This window comes from Eschscholzia californica, unplaced genomic scaffold, assembly GCF_041429995.1.
Source record: "Eschscholzia californica isolate CP2 unplaced genomic scaffold, dmEscCali1.0.p SCAF_5, whole genome shotgun sequence".
In the NCBI taxonomy this organism is placed as follows: Eukaryota; Viridiplantae; Streptophyta; class Magnoliopsida; order Ranunculales; family Papaveraceae; genus Eschscholzia; species Eschscholzia californica.
The window spans coordinates 53581988-53595135 of NW_028238472.1; the positions used below are offsets into that span (position 1 = coordinate 53581988).

The window sequence follows — 13148 nt, forward strand, 5'->3', positions numbered from 1 at the left end:
CACTCAATTTTATCTTTGGATTTATTCCTTTTCGCCCCTTAGTTTCTTGTTAACTTCCTCTTTGATCCCTAAGTATGAAACAGGGTTGACAAACTGCTTCAATCGGGACTCGATCCTATGACCTCATGAGCTTAAGAGGGGTCTCCAACCGATGCACCAAAGGGGGTGGACCCCTCCATAGATTATTGGTGCCCCATCAATGCAATTTTTGGAGGAGTATGAGTGTATGAGAGGAAAAAAGAGCATCAAGAGGACTTTGAGGTACCTCTAAATTTATAAAATTTCTTCATATTTGAATTTGATGTCTATCGTGTCGGAAGCACGGGTTATGTTTAGTATGTGTGTGAGTGTGTGTGCAATGTGCATTAATATATATGGATGTTGTTGCTTCTTCTCTTAAAGGACATCGCCAGAAGAACTGTGGTATTAATGATCAAGAGGAGAATCGAGATGGTCTTGAATCTAATCTAACATGGAACGCAAATGATGTCAGCTAAACAAGTAAGCCACGGAGTTGGTGTTCGAGCTACGAAGGTGGAAACATCAATTACAAATTCTCTTGAGAGATCCCATTTTGAGCCAGTTATAGCGGAAAGGACTGAGTAATTATGTGAATATAAATATGGACAGATGCCTCACTTTGCTAGACCACCAACAATATCACTTTGCTAGACCACCAACAATACCGCCTACTCAAGTGTTTAGGGCTAACTATCCGCAAAGAACTTTCAACAAAAAAAAAAACTATCTGCAAAGAAAGAGATCGATCTTAATGTTATTTCATTGAAAGGAAGTAGCAGATAGATGTGGCGAAGTGTGTTTTATTATATGTGAAATGCATAGATAATCGTAGTGAAGATCCATGAAAGAAGTTTCTTCTATTTGGTATTGTTGATTGTTGGAATATTTAAATTGTCATACGTCCAAAAGAAACAAAATGGTGTTTATGGTTTGTCATGAATTTTATTAATATCATGACAATAAACGATAGGAAAGTCAAGAAAAAATATTTTCGATTACATTTATTCCGGTTGAAACAATATTAGGTCAGCTGTAATGTACGACTCATTGTCATGCCATATAGACATACAAAACCTTTCATTACTATCATCATCATACTCATCACTTGGCGTTGGTGGCCTAGGTATCTTTGCGGACGGTGGCCTAGGTAAAGGATTGACGATAAATAGGGTCTTAGAACGGTTAAGAAGGTGTGAATCAATAAAGCTTTGATCTTTTTCAATTAAAGAACACCACTTTTTAGAAACAGTCTTAAATCGAACTAGAGTTTTGACAGGGAGTCTGGTTAGTATCTCAAATTTTCACTATCTTCAAAAGAGAATCTTCAATTTGTTTAGAAATCATATGTATAAGTATGACTTACCCTAGTTTAGTTAGAAGAAGATCAATAGGTACAGCCAGAGACTGTGAACGACGATCCAACGGCAAGAGATCGGAGAGATAGAGAGCTTCTGATTACTATCAAGAGGAGGAATTGAAGAGGGAGGGTTAGTTTTATGCCCTAACTCCCAACGGTTCTGATTCAATTACACCCAAAAAAAAAAACACATCTTTGGTTTCTTTCCTTTGTGCCCTCTAGTTTCTGACTATCTTCTTCTTTGATCCCTTTTTTTGCCATGGGTAGGAATTGGTCTAGGGGCGGGTGCCCACGGGTTATATCACTTCATGTCCATTAAGCTCTTGGACTTAATGGGGTGGGTAATGTCAAAGTTCGTCAAGCCTTTCGCTATATGATACTCCTTCTAGGACATTAATATGTATGAATTTATTGAACTAGTATTTTATACATCATTTTAGGACATTACCACCATAACCTGTCACTATGGTAACCATCTAATAAATATGGGAGGAGTTGAAGAGGGGCATATCCTTTCGCGTATAGGATAGTCCGCCACTTACTTAAAATAATGTGTCTTCAGATGTCTCAAAATTCGCACGAGATGCTGGGGTGCTAACCGATTGATTTCTCAGTCATTTGAGTAGAACGATTCATTATTTATTTGATTGCTGGTATATCTCGACCACGATTAATATGGATGTTGGTATATGTTCCATTGTTCATTAATATTTAAGAATCTCTATTTCCTGAATACGGTAGATAGTGTGTTTTTTCATATATTAAATAGGTTTTTGTCCTACAATACTTTTGATGTGTTTGCTTCTTAGCATGTAGTGCCCACTAATTTTTTGTGGTGTATTATTTTTTGATGAAGTGTGGTGTATTATTTAGGGTTAGTTTATGAAAGGTTTGAACAGTATGTGAAGAGGAACTATATTTGATCACTTGATATCAATATAAGTTCTTGTACGCTTGCATCCGTGGTAGCTAGTGAGTGGTAAACATTGTAATGTAGTCGTGGTATGAGTTTCTTGTGACATTGTTTCTACGTCTCGTATTTTTCTTATGATATTATTTAATCGAATTGTTATGATTTCACATGCGTAATTGGGATTCCGAGACATTTCAGAGCAAGAGTTCTAATCTATTGCTTGCTGGTACTAATTAGGTAATTTAGGTAAGAAACCATAAAGGTGCACTAGTGCATTAGGAGCAAAGTGCCCTGCTGTTGTAGCGGAAATTTGGACATTTTTACTTAATGCTAATAAAATTTATATCGTTTTTCTTTAAAACTAAAGGGTTATTTCCCTAATGGCCCCCTACTTTGTGACCAGCTTCCTGCCTGGCCCCCCACTTTACGAGAAATACTCATATGGCCCCCTTCCGTTATAACACCGTTACTCTCTCTCTTCCATTTCTTTTCTCTCTCCTCCAACATGTTTTCTCTCTCTGCCACCTCGTCAAAACCAGCCACCTCATCACCTTCTCCGGCAAGGTCGCCGGCCGGCCAAATTTCCTGCAAGGTCGCCGGCCGACCAAATTTCCGGCCGGCGACCTTCAAATATAAAAAAAAAAATTCCTTTTTTTCTCTCTCTTCTCTCTCTCTCTAAAAGAAAAAAAAAATTAATTCTCTCTCCTTCTTCTTCTTCTTATTCTTCTCTTCTCTCTCTCTTCTTCTTCTTTCTCTCTCTCTTTCCCCCCTCTCTCTATTCTCTCTCTCTCTCGACCTCCGGCGAAGTCGCCGGAGGTCGTACAGAACAGAACAGAACACTGTTCTGTTCGACCTCCGGCGACTTCGCCGGAGGTCGAGAGAGAGAGAGAATAGAGAGAGGGGGAAAGAGAGAGAAAGAAGAAGAAGAGAGAGAGAAGAGAAGAAGAAGAGAGGAGGAGAGAGAATTAAATTTTTTTTTTTTTTAGAGAGAGAGAGAAGAGAGAGAAAAAAAGGAATTTTTTTTTATATTTGAAGGTCGCCGGCCGGAAATTTGGCCGGCCGGCGACCTTGCCGGAGAAGGTGATGAGGTGGCTGGTTTTGACGAGGTGGCAGAGAGAGAAAACATGTTGGAGGAGAGAGAAAAGAAATGGAAGAGAGAGAGTAACGGTGTTATAACGGAAGGGGGCCATATGGGTATTTCTCGTAAAGTGGGGGGCCAGGCGGGAAGCTGGTCACAAAGTAGGGGGCCATATGGGAAAAGAGAATGTGAGTATGACATGAAGATGTTAGTAGACTTTTACAAGGTAAGATTGTGTTTATTTTGATGTTGGAATCATCGGTAAGATTTTGTAACACATCTGAAAACCATCCCATTGTTTACTTTGATCTAAATTGCCAATTTCTCAATAACTAAGAAACCAACGAATATTATACCTTTACTCTCACAATATTATGAAATTTTGGTCCTATACAATATAATGTAATATAATTATTTTACACCTACAGAATTTTAGGTCTGGTCAGTTCACATTACCCTTGGCTGCTAAAGATCCCGGAATTGGTCGATGCCGAATCCGCTGGATTGGAGGGATCCTGAGCCACAAGGATCTTCAACGGGTTTGAAACGCTTTTGGCCCGATGAGGATTTTCAATATATAAGTTATAGTCATTCAATTTCATCACCACTCAAGGAAATAAACCCAAAACCGAAGTAGAATATTAGTTCTTTCATCAAAAAAAAAAAAAAGTAGAATATTAGTCCATGACATCCACTCGTATTTTCTCCTTACTATATATAAGTTATGTCATTGTTAATTGGCAAGAAGGCTCTCCGAGATAGTAGTAACATAACTATCTGTGCATACAGTTGGAACCGACAAGGGGATCTATCCCGCTTACTTCAAACTCTCTCCAACCACCCTTCTTCCAATTGTAAGAATGACAAAAAACACATTTCTTCTTCCTCACTTCTTCACAATCTCGTCCCTCAGTTGATGTCTCGCTGGATTCGTCCCGTCGAGCTCTTGAATTTAGACCTAAATTTTGTCCAAATACGTTTGTATGTCATTGTTAATTAGGCCAGTGTCGTGTTTGGAAAACTATGATACCCCCTTTCTTGACAAAACTGTAACGGAGTTAAGCTCCGTTTTGATATGAATAAACAAAGCAGTTTTCGTCAAAAAAAGGTTACATTTTACACTCATGGCGCTAACATCCTAACATGAATCGATCTTCAACATAAATATAATTTCTCCTTATTTTATACAAGGAAACTAAACCCAGGAAACTTAACCCAAAGTAACATAAATATCGATTAACACAATGAAACTAAACCCAAAGTAACATAAATATCGATTAATACAAGGAAACTAAACCCAAAGTAACATAAATATCGATTAAAACAAGCCACATTTGCAACAATACAAAAAACAAACCACCTTACTATTCATAAAGTTTGATCCATCCACTGAAATGATGTTAGAAGAGAGCTTTGTCATTGTTAACTGGTAGAAGGTTCTCGGAGAAAGTAGTAATATAACTTCCTGTGCACAAATGTGAAACCGAAGAGGGAATTCCACTTACCTCAAACTCTCTCCAACTGCTCTTCTTCCAATTGTACGAATAAAAAGACACACATTTCTTGTTTCCCACATCTTTATCACAATTCCGTCCCTCAGATGATGTTAAGATTATCTCGTCATCTGACCCTACAAACTTACAAAACCTAGCACCACATCTCTTCCCCAAACTAAAAGGCAATGTGATATTACCCGCCTCACTCCATCTTCCATTGTTATTACTTGAGAAGCTGCTTTGACCGCTAACAATAGGCGTTCTATTGATTTCCTCTTCGAACTTGCAATCATCATCATCTTCATATATATAAATCTTGAACATACAATTGGTCATTCTAACTAACATAGCTAAACATCCACCCACTTGTAATAAATTAACAATCTCATTACATTCATTAGAATATGAATCACTGAAGAGAGGGTTGATTTCTCCTTCGAAATCATCTCTGGGTTGATCAAGGATGAAATCAGGGACAGTGATTGTCCTAAACTTCTCCCTTCTTACATCAAATGCCAATATGCATATAGGTCGACGTTTACTATCCCATATGCCATGATGAAAGAGACAAGTGCTCCAATAAATAACACCATTCACATGAACAGAATCTTTGGCCAGGTTAAAATGGGCATCTGGGACTTGTTCGATCCTCCTCCATTTACTATTGGCATCAATACCTTTAGGTCCTACTGTCAATACCTCACAGATCAAATGAGATAAATTATCCCACAAGCAGACCAATTTGTGTTCATTAGTGGAAGGATCAAAACCAAATTGGTAGTAGGGCTGTGCGTCTGGATAGTTCCTCATCGAGTAGAAAGGGATGCCATTAGAAAGTTTTACTTCGGATAACAATGATGATGGAAACCATGGTGACAATTCTCTGGTACTGATATTGAATATACGAACAGCGTACTTGGAATTTGACTCAATGAGACATGTTAAACCGTTTAAAGGATTCAAAATGAAATCGTAAGAGTTTGAATTTACCTCCCTTAATGTATCAACCACTACATCTACTACGTTTGTAGCAACACTAGTAGTAGTAGTGTCTCTTGATCCTCCTCCTTTGTTGTTTCCTTTGTTGTTGTTTCCTTTGTTGTTGTTGTTGTTGTCTTGTTGAAACAATATTAGGTCAGCTGTAATGTACCACTCATTGTCGTGCCATTTAGACATACAAAACATTTCATTATCATCATAATACTCGTTCTGATTTATCTTTGGGGGCAGCGGCCTAGGTATCTTTGGAGGCCTAGGTACAGGACTGGCAGGATTGACGATAAATAGACGACGAAAACTCGTATTAGAACGGTTAAGAAGGTGTGAATTGATAAAGTTTTCATCTTTTTGAATTAAAGAACACCATCTCTTACAAACAGTCTTAAAACGAATTAGGGTTTTCACAGGGAGTCTGGTTAGTATCTCAAATACCAACCAATCATCATTAACAGGAAGAGGACTAATAATACTAGTAACATTCTTCTTCACATTCTTGTTGTTGTTGTTGATGGGATTAAATTTCAAACTGTTAGGGGCAAATTCAATTTCTATCCTTGTCGAATTCATATTTTCCACCTACCCTAGTTTGAAGACCCAACAACTTTGAGGTTCACGAGAGAGAGAGAGAGAGAGAATTAGAGGCCCTCTGGTTTCTATTGTCTAATTTTTAGGATGAGTTGAAGATGGAGGGGGTCTTTTATGCCCTAACCCCAACGGTTCAGATTCAATTACACCAATAACACATCCAACGACTTATATCCAGTTTTATCTTTGCCTTCATTCCTTTTTCCCACCTTGCTAGTTTCCTCCTCTTGGACCCCCTTTTTGTATTTGCCCCCTTACTTTTTGTCTATATTCCTTATTGCCCCCTTTTTGTATGTGGCGAGGAATTTCACCACTATAGTGCAATTTTGAGTCCACCACCATTTGGTTTATGGTTGGGCATCCACTCCGCATATCAGGAAGTCTTGTTTTCGATTTCCTTCGATGTTAAAATTCATACTTTATGGAACGTAGCTTTATCCAATTCATGATGTAACATTTGATCAAATTTCTTAAGTTTTGAAATGAGTCTCTCAATTTTGTTTTAATTACCATTTAGTCTTTTTAAATGAAGACCATTCCCTTTCTTTAGCGACATTTTTCCAGCCTTTTTCATCTCAAAACGAAATTAAGGGAGGCTTCTTCTTCTTTGGTTTATAACCTTTCTGTCTACGTAGTTTTACATAGACAGAAAGATGACTTCATAGCAACTTGACAAATAGATGCTGGTATTAGTGGTGGTGACGGTGGGTGTTGATAGTCATAGTGAAAAAGATGAAGATAGAGATGGAGAGAAATATCGGGTTATTTTATCTTGTTTCTTATTTTGAGATGAATATGATATAAAAAATATTATAGGTTTAATAGGTTCTGATATTTTGAGAGAAATATCGAGAGAGAGAGAGAGAGATGGGGTTCTTGTTTGGTATGTACTACTTTACTACTAGTATCTGAATAAACGAGGGAGGAGCTGAAGAGAGAGGGAGCCAGGGAGCGTTTCTTTTATGCTCTCCATCATAATGTCGCAACCCTTTCAAAGTTCTCTTTACCCAAAACTCCTTGACAAAAACAAATTGCAGCTGCCACAAACTCAGCTTCTGTAGTTGATAAAGTCACAATAGGTTGCTTTTTTGAACACCATGAGACAACACTTCAACCCATTAAGAACACGTAACCAGATGTGATATTCCTGTCTTCAGTACAGGTTATTTGATCCTATTTCTAAGAAAATCATTGTAAGTAGAGATGTCATTTTTGAAGAAGAAAAGCAATGGGATTGGAATGTGAGTTATGAAACACAAATAACTTTGGACTTAGAGATGATGAAGGCGGACATGAAGGGGCGACTGAAAATGAGAATGAAGAAAATATTGACGGAGAACTAGAAGACACTTGTGATAAAGAAGTCAGAGAAGAAGTTACTTCTTGTGTAGGCGAAGAGACAGTATGGGAATCAAGGCATATTTGTGAGAGGGAAACTCGAGATGGATGGTGACTATGCTAGTGGTAAAGACCAATTTGAGGATGAAATACATATGACATTGATGGTGTCGACCGATCCATTGCACTTTGAGGAAGCTGTGAAAAGTGAAAATGGGAGGTTACTAATGAACAGTGAAATTCAGGTCATTAAAAAGAATCATTTAGTATTTTGATTAAAGTAGGGGTCGCGAGAGAGCAGAGCATACCGCCCTGACATAATCGCGAGTCTGTTTATAGTCGTGATTGTTGTCATAGTCAACAAGGTTGAAACTTCCAGGAAAAAACTTCGAAATGAGAAGGCGATCCTCCCGGTGAACTGACCGTACCCCAAACCAACACAGATGAACAACTAGAGTATACTAAGGCGCTTGAGAGAACCATTTCAAAGGAACTCGGCGAAATGACCTCGTAACTACGGGAGAAGGGGTGCTCTCCTATCTTTTGATTAGGAAAGCGACACATACCAGGGGGAGGCGACTGTTTATTAAAAACACAGGACTCTGCTAAGTGGTAACACAATGTATAGAGTCCGACACCTGCCCGGTGTTGGAAGGTCGGAAGGAGAAGCGTTATAAGCTTTGAATGGAAGCCTTGGTAAACGGCGGCAATAACTCCAACTGTCCTAGGGTAGCGTAATTCAAACCAACATGAGTGTCAACCAGATGTTTATCTTGTTCACTCAGTCTCAAGCTCCCTCTCATAGACGATCAAATCATCTTTGGCATAGGAAGGTATGGGCACTTAAGTTGCAAAGGTTTAAGAACCTTGTTGGGTAAGAACATGGCACATGGACTTCCTCAACTTTCTGCCTCCACTGTGACCTGTACAGACTGCATTAATGGGAAGAGTTGAAGAGGTTTTTGTTTGGTCTATACTACTTTACTTATCTGAATAAACGAGGGAGGAGTTGAAGCGGGAGGGAGCCAGGGAGGGTTTCTTTTATGCCCTAACCCCCAACTGTTCCGACTCAATAATTACACCAAAACACATACAAGTACAACCACTCAATTTTATCTTTGGCTTCATTCTGTTTTACCCCCTAGTTTCTCGTTAACTTCCTCTTTAATCCATGCACAACAGGGGTAGCACTGAGTAGTTTCTCTGTTCTTTTGGCCTTTCCTCTGTATTAGTTGTTAGGTTTTCAACCACCGTTCGTATCTAATTTTATGTGGAAAACTACTATCTGCTAGGGTTGGGAAAATCCGAAAACGGACATCCTTCATGTGTGCCCGAGGACTCCTTTGACAAGGCATTGTTAAGAGAAACTAAATTAGATATCCGAGATTAATTATGTATGGAAATAGAAATATTTCGATCATTACGATTGAAATATTTAGAATTTTTGGTGAAAACCTGATAACCGACCGGCTGGTACCCGAGAAACTCGACAGGTTTGGGGGACTTGGAAGGGTTTTAGACATTAGGATTTTAGAAATTACCCTCCCGGTGAATGATATTGATTCCCTCCCCTACTATCTGCTAGAAAATACTAGTATTTTGAATAGAATGGTTCTAGTTGTCATTAACTTTGGATATTTTTTCTAGGAAATAGTGTCCGATCTTTATAAATTTGCAACTCTGTAACATTGTTGAGGAGCCTCTTAGATCACGGTCAACCTTCTACAACAATAAGTCCTATTTTCTTCTACGAATAAATCACCAATGTTTTGTAATGTAGACCACAAATAGACGTATAATCTTTTGGTTAGTCGATTTCATGGATTTCTTTTTTTTTTTTGTCCAGTTCAGTTTAATAACGTTTATATGGTTGTCCTGTGGTTCCTAGGAAATACAGTTTGGTGTATCAGCAGGCTCGCACCCACCTTGTTGTTATGTTTTGATGTGTTTGTTAGGATTTGTCTTAGTTTAGAGACCCTTAGTTTAACAATGATGTGGTTTTTTTTTTTTTGTTAAGAACAATGATGTGGTAGTGAATTAAGTATTTTTAAGGAGATGCATGATATTCATTTATGTCTGAATATGCGGGAACGTCCATGTGCATTTATACAAGGGTATTGTTTGGTGTTAATTGAAGCCGTATTGGACGACCAAGATTCAATCCCTTGGAGAATCAGATCAACCGTGTTGGAGATAAAAAGTAGAATGGAACATTTATAAGCTGTCACCCTCCGAGCAATCCCACGCGGTGAGAATGGGTTGCCCAAGCGGTTCTTTACCCTCCTTGAGGAGTTTTTTTTGGTCAACCCAAGGGTGTGACTGTGTTTCTTTTTTCTGTAACTTCATGTGTACTCTCCTTTAAGCCTGGTACTATTAGAGCATTCCCGCCCGGTGCTCCAAGCCCAGCTGCTTGGAGCGGAGGCCATAAATTCAAATTTACCAGTACTAATAAGGATATGAACTGATTTGAACTTATTAGAATTGCCAAAACACACTTGTAAATGACACTGATGCTCCTAAGGCGCTTTCTCCGAGGTATGTTCTTTAGTCTATTTTTTAACAAGAAATATCTTCGATATGTGACCAATAAAGCGACCAACGGCAAGGTTGCTCTTGTAGGCCGAAATGTTAAAATCCAAGGATGCACTCGGGTTTCAGCATATATGTGGCTGCCCTCTACTGAAATCTGATGTTAAAACACGTCTTGAACATAAATTGATATAACTGTGTTAATGAGAATCTTGTTAGAAAAGCTGTTTTCCTCGAGTAGTAATTGATTGAGAGTTTGAGACAGCTTAGTTGAGCATCTCTCGCTCACCGAGTAAATTAACAATGTTATGATAAGGTATTTTATTCGGTTAGCTTTTCGAAAGGGGCATTTTCTGTAAAAAAATAAAAATAAAAATAAAAAAATAAATAAATACTTCAATTGTCAATTCAGCTGGCTAAAAATGTATGGGTTGTGCTTCTTTTGGCGAATCTCTTCATCAATTGTCAATTTTGCCTTCCTAGAAGCTTGTTGGTGCTAGTATTAATATCAATAGCTTTTTCCTCCGGTGTATGGTTGATCAGGTAGGAACCCTTATTAAATAATGAGGCAAAAACTAATGTGGTTAATGAGGTGGAACACCCACTAATGCTTCTATTCTTCTTCTGGCAGTAAATATTTATCTCATTTGATTAGCTCAATTTTAATTTGGGCCGTGACTTAGATTTCTATTTAATCTTGGTAGGATAAATATAGATGTAGATGAGAATTGTGGACTTTTACAATTCCATTTTTTCTATCTTTCTGGTGATCTATTGATTTTATCATAAATAGATTTGTTTTGTGTCAATATAACAATAAGCATAGTGACGGGTGATGAAATTGAAAAAACTTCATATAACAAGCGTGAGGGGAGACATAAAACACACGTAAAACATTCATAACATTACTACATCCGGACCATTCTAGAACGACAAGACACAGCTAACATTCACCGTATTACATCGGTGAGACACATAATAATATACCACCCTTGAAAGACACATAATAATATACCACCCTCAGTAATCAGACCTAGAAATACTACACTTCATATAACATTCATTGGACATTAATTAAAAGACAGACATTGATTAGGGACAGACACATGATATTCATCAAACACTACTAGCAGGGTAACCAACATTGCCTTCATTTACCCTTCCATTTACCCTCATCAGGACTGCAATGTTGGTTACCCTGCTAATAGTGTTTGATGAATATCATGTGTCTGTCCCTAATCAATGTCTGTCTTTTAATTAATGTCCAATGAATGTTATATGAAGTGTAGTATTTCTAGGTCTGATTACTGAGGGTGGTATATTATTATGTGTCTTTCAAGGGTGGTATATTATTATGTGTCTCACGGATGTAATACGGTGTTCTCCTCACAAGGTTGACTGGCATCAATCATTGCAGTCCTGATGAGGGTCCGTATCTCCCCCCACTCCATGTCTTCCCGGTAATTTTGGAAGACATTCCTACAGAAAGGGGCCCCGCTACCAGAGAAAAAGGAAATTTCTCTATCAACTTGGGCGACAAAAGGAGGCGAATGATCGTTGGAAACCCTAGCATACATAATTTGCGGCACAGATCTACCATTAACTTGTTCATACGCAGCAACGATAACCGTTGAAGTAACAGTAGGCTTAGTTTCATCTCCAGGTTCAAACACCGCTTCTGGATGTTGTGCCCAGTAATCCCTCATAAAAGTTACAAACTGGAGAACTGACATCCGGCCATGAGTATTTCTCTTATTCTGGGAAGTAAGAAAATCATAATAAATAAATAAAATGATACAAAAAAAAAAAAAACAAAAAAAAAAACTTGCCATTTACTAAACTAATACCTGACGGGCTGCTTCATTCACGGCTCTAGTACAAGTGCGCCGCCGTCCGGAAATCATGGCCGAAACATAGTAGGGCTGCTTACTAAGCACGCGAATTTTGTTCACCTCCGACCAGCCTCCTACATCGTCGCCTGCAAGACCATCTGCACCTAAATAGATACCACGATGATTTTTCAAAACAATTAAAGTTGTACCAGTAGACCCCCAATCTTCATCCGACATACTCTCACAAGAAGAAAAGAGACTTGAAAAAACTAAGTGTGATCTAGTAGTGTTTACAAGACTTGAAGAAATATGTGCGATCTAGTAGTGTCTTAAATAGAACTTTGATTCGAAAATCAGGAACCGAAATTAATGAAGTTGCAGGAAGAAATAATGAAGTTGCAGGAAGAAATAATGATGTTACCAAAATCTCAAATAAGAGATTCAATTCATAGAAAAGAAAAAAGAGAGAGACACACCACATAATCCTTACTCTCTCGCTCCCTATTTTTCTTTCACAGTCATCCATAGACGCTCATTCCATCCTAAATAAATTTGGAGAGAAAGAAATACATAGAGATTTGATAACTTAATATCTCTCTCTATTCATTAATCTCTAACTACATCTCGTCCTCTCTTCTCAAATACTAATTGTGAAGACATTAGAGGTAGAGGGATAGGTAGAGAAGGCTTTATATATAAAATAGAATGAGAGTGGGGGTGGGGGGGCTGTTTTACATTATTATTATTATTTATTATTATTATTTTAGGGTTTAGAGAAGCCAGCTGTGCATTAATATCAATTAGGATGGGTCTTATCCTCCACGGGGTATAATCCCCACCGTTCAAGACAGCCTCGATGACCGTGCTGGAGTCCCCAATAAATAAAGCTTTTTGGAACCCTAATTCCTTTACCCTCTTGGACAAGAGACTTTACACATAGGTTGTCATTTTTTGAAAGAAATTTTCTGGAGAGGGAGAAGCACTTTTGGGGAGAAGTGAC

The 13148-nt window shown here is 38.2% G+C and overlaps 2 long non-coding RNA genes across 2 annotated transcripts; one reads left to right on the top strand and one right to left on the bottom strand.

Annotated features, from left to right (window-relative positions):
• Positions 1-9831: 9831 nt before the first annotated feature.
• LOC147540668 (uncharacterized) lies at positions 9832-12926 on the top strand. The gene is made up of 3 exons (XR_015226081.1): positions 9832-11118; positions 12041-12353; positions 12551-12926. It is a non-coding gene; the product is annotated as an uncharacterized LOC147540668 (long non-coding RNA).
• LOC147540669 (uncharacterized) lies at positions 11140-12278 on the bottom strand. The gene is made up of 2 exons (XR_015226080.1): positions 12164-12278; positions 11140-12073 (listed from the first exon to the last, which is right to left on the bottom strand). It is a non-coding gene; the product is annotated as an uncharacterized LOC147540669 (long non-coding RNA).
• Positions 12927-13148: the final 222 nt, after the last annotated feature.